Genomic DNA, 10101 nt, shown 5'->3' with positions numbered 1-10101 from the left:
AGCTTGACAGATAGATTTCTGTTGCATTTCCTACAGTATGTCAAAATGACTGGCTTGTCATTTATCTAATCTTACCTCTCATGCCCAGCTGTAATAATTTTTGTTTCTCAGGAAATGAGTGGTGCTAACATAATGTATGTTAACTCAACGACATGACGCTTGCAAGATTTACAGGAAATTGTTATGTGGTTGGCTAGTTATACTCAGAAACATTTTTTATTAAAGACCTCATGGGAAGTTAGTTTTTACAAATTGTAAAGTCACAATTGACCCTTTGCTGGGAATATAATTGATAGATGATCTGACCAATCATAAAGCCGAAGCTGCCATGTTGTCTGACAAACAAACCAGATAGGACTTCAATTTGAAAAATGGTGTGTATTGAAGTCTTTCTGGGGTTGAAAAAAAAAAAAAAACACCTTCTGATGTTCATTCATGTTTATTTCATGCTTTACCTAGTAAATGTTTTCCACTCATATAAAGAAAATGCTTAATGCATGTGATATTAAACAGTGATATTAAAAGGCCATTCTGTACACATCTAACTAATAATGTGCAGAAAAATTATGAGCCCAGAATATAATTGTCTGTGTTAATGTATAAGCCATGGTAAGCAATTTCTATGGTTGTCTAAGAGAGGAAAATGCTTAATGTGTAATTAAATACATTGCGTTATTCTGGGCTCATTTGGATTTCTTTTAGCATCACTGTCTTTACATTAAGCCATTAACATGTTTCCAACAAATTGACTTCTCTCAGCTTGTTGATCACACACTTTTATTTGGATATTCTACTATATGTTGGCTGTAGCAGCAATGAGCGTCCACTGTGCGACAGTTTTCGTGGTAATCAGATCAACAATGTAAACGAAATTCTACAAAATTAAAGTGAAAAAATTAAGTCATTATGCAAAATGATAAAATAGCTTCTCCTTCTTGAAACAATACAATGAAGAATGGTAATATTTAACTTAAAGGCAACAACAAAACAAAAGATAAGCAATCATGCTTATTAATTTCAGCATTTGTAGCAGAGGTCAGTCCTCCCAGAATGGCAGCGCTGTTTTGTTTTGCTGCTTGCTGTTTGCTGTTTGTTGTTTTATCATTAGTGTTAGTTATATGTTGTACTGTGATGTAAAAAGCTCATCTTTTTAACATTTGTTGATTGCAACTGTTCTTGAGGTTTGTGTGTCTAGTTTTAAGGCCTAGAGTATGTTCAACCACTTATATCTGTTTGTTGGATATCTTAGACTTGTAAGATGTTTTACAAACAAAGATACAAACAAATGTTGTCTACATGTTAGACTAAGTTATCCATTAAAGTTTCTATAACTATTCACTGTTTGTCATTTGTAAATAAACGAAAAAAAAAAATATATATATACATAAAACAATGAATTACCTCAACAACAGTAATTGATGTTTCAGCTGCTGTGACAAGCCTTTTTCTATTAGCAAAATAAGACAATAAGCATTGCATGAACAAACAAATTTGTGTTGGCTAAACAAAGTATCTTTACTATTGTTGAGAGAACTCAAAAGTTTTACTGCATTAAGTTGCCTTACTTTTTTAAGCTTTCTCAGCTATTTATTTTTTCACAGTGTGTGTTCAACTCGTAAATACGATTATTCTGATATCACTTGAATGCACCGTCACCCCGAATTGAGGGATGTTCTCACACAAGCATTCTTCCGACGATGAGGGCAGACCATGTGTACGGTTGGTTACGAAAACACTCTGATAGTTTTCTGCACTATTCAGCACCATGAATGTATGCTTTTTCTGTTGTCATTCGCTTCCAGTTGTTTTAGTTGTCCTTTATGCTGCTTGATATTGTAATGGGGAAAGTGGGGTAAACTGAGCCAGTGGGTAAGTTGACCCACCCCCTGTATCTTGGCAACTATACACTTTTATCATATGACGATGCATTTTGGAATCACACATCATTTCTTCCAGGCTGTGAAAAGGAGAAACACATGGGAGGAGTGGAAGGCACCAATTTACTTTAAAAACTGTTTTTGGCTTTTCAAAGTAAAATTTTAGCATAACAGATGTAATGGCTGTTACGCCAAAGCAAATTTATCCAGGTCTAAAAATATTTTTGATGCATATACTGTAGGCGATTCAGCAACATATAAAACTATGCAAATCATTTAGCTAAATATTAGCCTGAATTAGTAAGCTAGCTATTTTTTTTTTTTCGACATGACAGCTATGGGGCAAAGTGAGCCGAATGCTGTGGGGTAAGTTGAGCCAACACTTTAACTTACCCAACCACAAGGCACTAGTCAAATCTCTGAAATATAAAATGGTATTTTAATATGATATTACACAACTGGTTTAGTTGATTTCATATTATTTGTAGGTTTTTTGGTTCTTTGATAGGGATAGTGTATGAGTGCACCAAATTTTTCACTGAGAACCAGAAGATGCTTTCATCACATTGCAATCAAATATATCTTTCCACCTGTAGTCCCTAATGGTCTGTTCAACATTGCAGAAAAGCTACCATGCCAAGAATCTTTTTACTAAAATGTTTATTTGTTTCAGTTACATTCATTTCTTCATTCTAATTCAGTTTTTTTGAAACTCTGTTTAGTCTGTTTTTGGGAAGGTTAAAACTTTGGTGCTCAACATATTGTTTCAGAAGTGCAAACAATTAAAAATTGAAAATTAAACATTAGTTTGTAGAAAACAAATATGACTGTTTGTAAAATGAAATTTGATTAAGTTATTTTTTAAAAGAGGTAAATTATCTTTAAAATTTCACATGCGTTTGAATCAGATTCAGTCAAATGTTCAGTTTTCACCCAGATGGTTCATCTTACACACTGACTCGAGTCAACTTACCCCTAACCTTGGGCAATTTGAGCCACAGGAACACTTTTCCATAAGAAACAATAATTTTTAAACCCTTTATCATAGATACATTCTGATCATTTAAAATGAAATTACTTTAAATGCTTTTGTATACTTCTGCCTCATTTTCCCTTATCTTGAGGACCATGTAAGTAAAAAATGGCTCATCTTACCTCACTCTCCCCTACTTGTATTAGTTATTTAATTTATTATTGTAATCATAAACATTGTAGCAAAAATACTGCCCTTTATTCTTCTTAGTTATTTACTTTGCAGCTAATGAACTTAAAGGAGAAGTCCACTTCCAGAACAAAAATTTACAGATAATGTACTCACCCCCTTGTCATCCAAGATGTTCATGTCTTTCCTTCTTCAGCTGTAAAGAAATTATGTTTTTTGAGGGGAAATATTTCAGGATTTTTCTTCATATAATGGACTGATATGGTGCCCCGATTTTGAACTTCCAAAATGCAGTTTAAATGTGGCTTCAAACGATCCCAACCGAGGAAGAAGGGTCTTATCTAGCAAAAGATTGGATATTTTCATTGGAAAAATACAATTTAAATACAAAGACCCAGTCTTTGCAAAGTGAACATGCAAAGAAGATCAAACACCCTTAACAAAAAAGGTAAAACAGCGATAAAGGGCGATTTTGAAGTTGAGGAAGAACATGAGATTGGAGTTTTTCGACATACCCGAACTGTCATGAACCAGAAAAAAAAAACAGTTCAGGCAGAGCGAGACAAGACGAGCATTTGACATTAGAAGTATATAAATTGCATTATTTTTATGAAAATGACTGATCGTTTTGCTAGATAAGACCCTTCTTCCTCTCCTGGGATTGTTTACAACAGCATTTGGGATCGTTTGAAGTCGCATTTAAACTGCATTTTGGACTATTTACAGTGGCGTGAGGAAACTTACTGACTCACCCTCAAGTCTCTGATATTGGTCTCTAGACATGGCTCTGATATCTATATCACTGTGAGTCTGTGGAATTTATTCTCCATTTTATCACACAGAGTGAAAATTGCACTTGAAATTGCTTGGAAAGTAACAGCTCATCTCTCCTCTAAAAGTCGATTTACTATTCATTTCTATAGCACAAACAGTGTAAGTTATGCACAGTTGTTTAAACAATAGCCAATTACCAATTATTAATTAATCCATTATTTATGACAATACACATAAAGGACATTTATTTATGTGCTTGCTTATTTATACTTATTTAATTCTTCGGCTGAAAAGACAGCATCTGTTTGGATTAAACTGTAGCTGATGATTGTGTAAAGTGAAGTGACCATGGCTGTGACTGATCCACATCTGCTTTACATAGGTTCACTGAGGACACAAACACACTATAAAAGCCATTTTCCCGCTTGGTCCAGACCTCCTTTTCATGCAAACTATTTTTGGGTTGTCTGTCATTGTACACAGGAATGCAAACAGTTCTGTTAACAAACACCAGCAGTGTGGGGGTGTTTGCGTATTTGTTAATACATACTGTATTTCACTGAGTGCTGGCTTTCTTTATTTGTCTATTACTATAGTATCCATCAGGACAACAAAAGTTTAGTATAGGAAAAAATTGATCACACACTCTCATAAAAAAGTTTATTTGTTTGCTTATTTATTCCTGAAAGCATAAAAATACTCAAAACAATCTATTTGACAAAGATTATGAATTTTTATAATCTTTCGAGATATTGAATTGAGAGCTGGCTGTGTTTGTCAGATAATAAACGAGCAGAGCGAGATCACAGCTTTTGATCTTACAGAGATTCTGACTATTCATCAGGTACAGTAATAAAGCGATCATTCATCTTCATGAGAAAGCGGCTTCCCGCACGCTACGGTTTAACATGCTGTCAAGCTTGAAAACATCTGCGGGGGGTCGACTTTCATCAGGCTGTGATCTGGGAACAGGTGTGGGTTCTAGATTCAATCTGTTTACACGTGTATACGAGGATCAAAGCTACACGGAGGACGGTGATCAAATATGGGGTATCGTGCTGAAGGAAAAAAGCAATTCCTTTATGCCATCACACAAGTGATCACCAGCACCTGAGGTTAATGACTAACAAGGGGAGGCGGTAGTCATAGCGGTCCAAGGGGGGTGATTACAGCAAAATGCTAGTCCTGTTCGAGGTGTTACGTTCCCCGAAGCGTGGACCTCACAGTGCGGGCTTTCAGTAGATTCAAATAATTAATCGTAATTATAAATCTCATGATTTTTTGGCATTAACCAATAAGTTCATCCGTGTTCTGAGAACAAGGTTATTTTTCAAAAATGTCAGGTTACGGCACCGTTTCACTAATTATATGTTTTTTCATGTGTTTTAGATGTCTTAATTTTGCTTCTGTCAGGCAAAACAATGGTTTCGTAACTTTTTCATGAATTGTTTAATAATTGTTTCAATATCAATGTCTCAAATCAGTGCCAACATCAGGTTCCCATTGTGACTTACCCCATATAGTCTAAAAATAAACTTTGCTGGCATTTGATACGGCTGACATTTGATGCGGAATATGGTCTTTCTCTGAAATAATTCACCATCATTTATTGATAAAATAAACTCTGGTTCTAATTGTTTCGACATTTCTGGAAATATACAGGGGTTGGACAAAATAACAAGAACACCTAGGAAATAGGCAAAAAATCTTTATTAAAGACTTTTTTGTTGTTTTTGTTTTTTGTTTTTTTTTTAACCAGCATTTGTCTTTAAAGGAGAAGTCCACTTCCAGAACAACAATTCACAAATAATTTACTCACCCCGTTGTCATCCAAGACGTTCATGTCTTTCTGTCTTCAGTTGTGAAGAAACTATGTTTTTTGAGGAAAGCATCGTAGTAGTGATGGGAAGTTCGGATCATTTTACCGATTCGGACCTTTGAGTCTCGTTCGGCAAAACGAACGAATCTTTTTTCGAGTCATTTTGCTCATTTTAGCTAAATAAAATTAGAATGTTATGTGTTACTTCCCTAACACATCTACTGCTTACACAAACGTTGATCACACTACAAACAAGACAAAACTATAATGCTATAAGAAACAGAAATTATTAATTCATTGTTTACCTGGGTCTTTAGTCTATGATTAGCTCACCTCACCTCTTTTCTGACAAGTTTTCGGGGTTGAGTCGTTCGTTCATCACGTGACAGCCCCATAAGATGAACGAACGACTCGAAAAACCCCAAGACTCGAAACAGGTGAACTAATTCCAGTACAGAACCTAATAGGATGTTGCGCATGCGCGACTGAACGAATCACTCCCCGAGATGACTCGTTCTTCCCGAATCACATTGAAGATTCATTCAAAATGAAAGAATCGTTCAAGAACAACCCATTACTAATTCGTAGCATCGTGGATGTGCATCCCAGAGAAGAAATATTCATCTTTACAAGAAACTGAACAGTACTAATATAATATTTTATCTCTGATCCACCACAATGTCATCATGCATGTCAACATGCTCTGACACAGTAGACACTATAGACTAGATGGCTGTTGTGAATGCGCTCAGGACAGTTGGACATTGCGGTGGATCAGAGGTAAAAAAATGATATAAATACTGTTCAGTTTCAGAAAAGACCAATTGTTTCATGTCTTAAGACCTATCGTCACGGGTCGCGGGGTTTAATTTGGTTTTGTCTGTGTATGTTTGTTTTTTTTTTTGACTCTCAAAGCCGTGGGTCAGTTAGAGTTAAAAATCTTCGTTTGTGTTTTGCTGAAGTAACAAAGTCACCTACATCTTGGATGCCCTGGGGGTAAGATGATAAACATCAAATTTTCATTTTCGGGTGAACTATCCCTTTAACCATATCCTGCTTCAATAGCAGTAATAGTGATTTGCAACAAGATGAAGACAATCAAAACCAACCAAATAATTTGCTCTTGCTGGCAAATTACCATGTAAAAAATGATACGTCAATTATATTGTGAATATTTTCATAAAATTCACATCAATTATCTATGCCAAGAAGCAGCTGAATTAGCACATTCAGTATTTTTAGTATTAAATTATAGAAGCTTAGATGTTTTCTATTAAACCCAGTGCTTGCAGATATATCTTCACATAAAGTGAAAAACTTGTAATTATAACACTCTAAACCCGGATAAGTTGAATTTACTTAAAAAATTGGAGGAAACTGGTTGCCCTAAAAAATTTAAGTAATGTAAAGTTTATTTAACTTAAAATGTTTTGTAATATGAATTACAAAGGTCATTTCATTTAACTTAAAATGTTTTGTAACATCATTTCATTTGCAATTATTATAACTATTATATTTAAGTCAAATATACTAATTTCCAAGTTAAATCTATATCAAATGTTTTATTTTTCCAATTTGTTAACCTAGAAAATTAAGAAAAAAGCAAACAAATAAAGGAACATTAATGCAATTTTCCCTTTTATTTTAAATCAATTCAATTACAAATATTCAATTGAAAACACAACAAAACCATTTTTTCATATCCTGAAAACATTTCCCCATAAAACATGGGAGAAAAAAAAAAGTTCAAAAAGATACTAGTTCAACAAATTAACTTATCGTTAAGCACACAAACAAGTTTTCCTCAATCGCAACAAACAGCATCAAAACGATATGTTTTTTCCACACTCTGAGTTCACACTATTGGCAATACTGAATTTTAGGTGTCAGCTCACCTTTTCCCGACAAAAAATATAAAATGCTTTTCATACACTTAGGATAGTCCAGGTGTAGGCAGGGAAATCAGTCTGAAAACAATGGACATAGAAGGCCTGAGATTGGTCAGTTCATCCATTACCAAGCTTTCTTCCAAGATGATTCCCACTCTAGATGAGGTGAGCTGTGAACTTTCTTGATCAACGCTGAGGATTCTTACTGAAGTCTGTCTTGTCAGCTGCCTCCTAACAGAGGAAGAAACAGAACGACAAATACATTATCAAGTCAGTTAGACAATGCTGTTGTTAAATACTCAAAGTCATATGCTGCCTTCACACCATGTCATAATTACTTTAATTCTGAGAGGACAACATTGTGATGTTCAGCTTGTGAGCTGTTCATGTCAATGGACTGGGAATTGCGCTTTTCTATGGCAACACTATCAATGTCTAAATTAATCTGGAGCAGTCAGATACAGTGGTTAGGTGGTACAGCTCTCAGAAAATTTCCAGTTTACAGATGGTAATTAGACTTTAGGGTTTACGTTTAATTGTACATCTACAGTATATTTAAAGTAAAATCCACATACAAACACTACTGGCATATGGTCAGGAAGATCGGTGTTATTCAGGAAAGCTTGTAAACAACAGGAATGAGTGCAGGACAGACTCACACCATCATCATTATGAATAATCTTCTGACACACACTGTGCTAGTCAAAGTGATCATCCTCAGAACAGGTCTCAGTTAACCCACGACATACAGTTGATCTTGAACTTTGGTGTGAAGGTGGCATAAATGTGAACAAGGAAATTGTTTTGTTCTTGAATAATTTCCATGTTTGAACAAAGAGACAGGGTTTCACAGACAGGGCTTAGCTTAAGCCAGGACTAGGCCTTAGTTAAATTAAGATACTTAAATAGCTTTTATAAAAACACCTTAAAAACATTACTGGTGTGCATCTTGAGAAAAGAAAAATGGCACTGACATATTTTAAAATATGTCATTACAAGGTATTTTCAGTAAAGACTCCTTGTCATGTTATTAAACATGTTATTTTATTCTGAGACTGGCCTTAAGCCTTGTCTGTGAAACCAGGAGGAAAATGTGTAAATAGCAGTGCTCTCTTATCAGTTATTAGGATCATACTTACACTTTCAAAGCATCTCTTCCATTTCTTCTTTCTTCCAAAACAAGATAGTCGTTAAGAGGACTCTGAACCTAGATAGAACAGAAGTATATTCATCCGCCTTTGTATTTATACCGCTAATTAACGAAAACTTACGCTTTCAAACAATAGCCATGTCTAAATTAAACGTGGTACATTAACGTACTGCACTCACCATATTAGCTCCACCTTTGTCGCTCCTCGGCTGGAATCGCGGCTACTGTATGAGTAAAACTAAATTTACACTCCTCACAAACAACAGCTCCTCGAGTGAAAAAGAAATCATTGAAAGAAAAAGGCAAAAAATGTTAGTCGAACTCGCCAGTCAGGGGTTCAAGCGCAGGCGAGTGAGAACACTAGCTATCAACGGATGAGAAATGTCCCGTCGTTTAGACGAACAACAACTTTTGCCGATCACAAAGAGTTTCTCGAGGGACGTGATAAAAGATAAATGGCGGAAAACAATGCCAATAGAACTATCTAAATCTAAATTTCCACATTCATCCACAGCTTAAATTCATACACAATCACAGTGACAAAATGGCGCTGTTACTCGCAGCACCGGTGGAGGAGGCGTGGTCAGGAGATAAATTTCATAATACGAGTTAATTTAACTTAAGTTTATTCACAGGTTCAAATATGTCTACAAATTAGTAGAATCTACTTATATTTTATAAGCAATGCAGTAAAACTTAAATATTGTGTTCAATTGTAATTAAATGGTTTAATTAGATACAAAATCCGGGCTTACAGTGAATAAATATCACCAAATACAAAGATCATTGTGATAAATGGACACAGATCTACAGTAGACTGAATTGTAGATTCATTTATCTAGAATAAAACAGCATCCAAGTACATTTTATTCCTACGTCCTTAACCCTAACCCTGTTGCGTAGTTGTAATGGAAATATATGTGTTCTCTTGTGGAAGCCTTGGTGGAAAGGATTCGCTGCATTTGCTGACACTAGTTGATGACCATCATACATCTAGATGTATGAAAAACATCTCTGATGGAGCTTTCCTTGCTTTGATGGATGTGGCCAACTTTTCCAGTCACATGTGGAAGTAAAGCTTGTCTACGGACAGTTTCCATTACCTTACATCCCCCCCGGCCCGTGTTCCTTCCACACCCTCACAAACCCTTACAGACTGCTGTAATGGACTCTGCATCATTTACAGTCTCAAGAGCCAGTCAATCAAGTAATTACAGTGAAATAATCGGTTTTAAATAGCATATTACTCCAACTGTTTCTGCAGCATGTGCTTTTCTGTATGCATTTCATATATTTCTAGATCTACTTTTGCCAAAATGTACACTGCTCAAAAGTTTGGGATCTAGTCTCTTATGCTCATCAAGCATTTAATTGATCAAAAATACAACCCCAAAAAAAAAAAAAAACAATAATACTGCAAAATGTTATTG

At 35.2% G+C, this 10101-nt stretch overlaps 1 long non-coding RNA gene across 1 annotated transcript; it reads right to left on the bottom strand.

The window, feature by feature from the left end:
* Positions 1-7296: 7296 nt before the first annotated feature.
* LOC127169624 (uncharacterized) lies at positions 7297-9422 on the bottom strand. Its single transcript, XR_007828260.1, has 3 exons — positions 8851-9422; positions 8661-8728; positions 7297-7752 (listed from the first exon to the last, which is right to left on the bottom strand). It is a non-coding gene; the product is annotated as an uncharacterized LOC127169624 (long non-coding RNA).
* Positions 9423-10101: the final 679 nt, after the last annotated feature.

This window comes from Labeo rohita, chromosome 8 (assembly GCF_022985175.1).
Source record: "Labeo rohita strain BAU-BD-2019 chromosome 8, IGBB_LRoh.1.0, whole genome shotgun sequence".
Taxonomy (NCBI): domain Eukaryota; kingdom Metazoa; phylum Chordata; class Actinopteri; order Cypriniformes; family Cyprinidae; genus Labeo; species Labeo rohita.
Note: the sequence above shows the minus strand (reverse complement) of the source record. Positions and strands in the feature narration are given on the sequence as shown.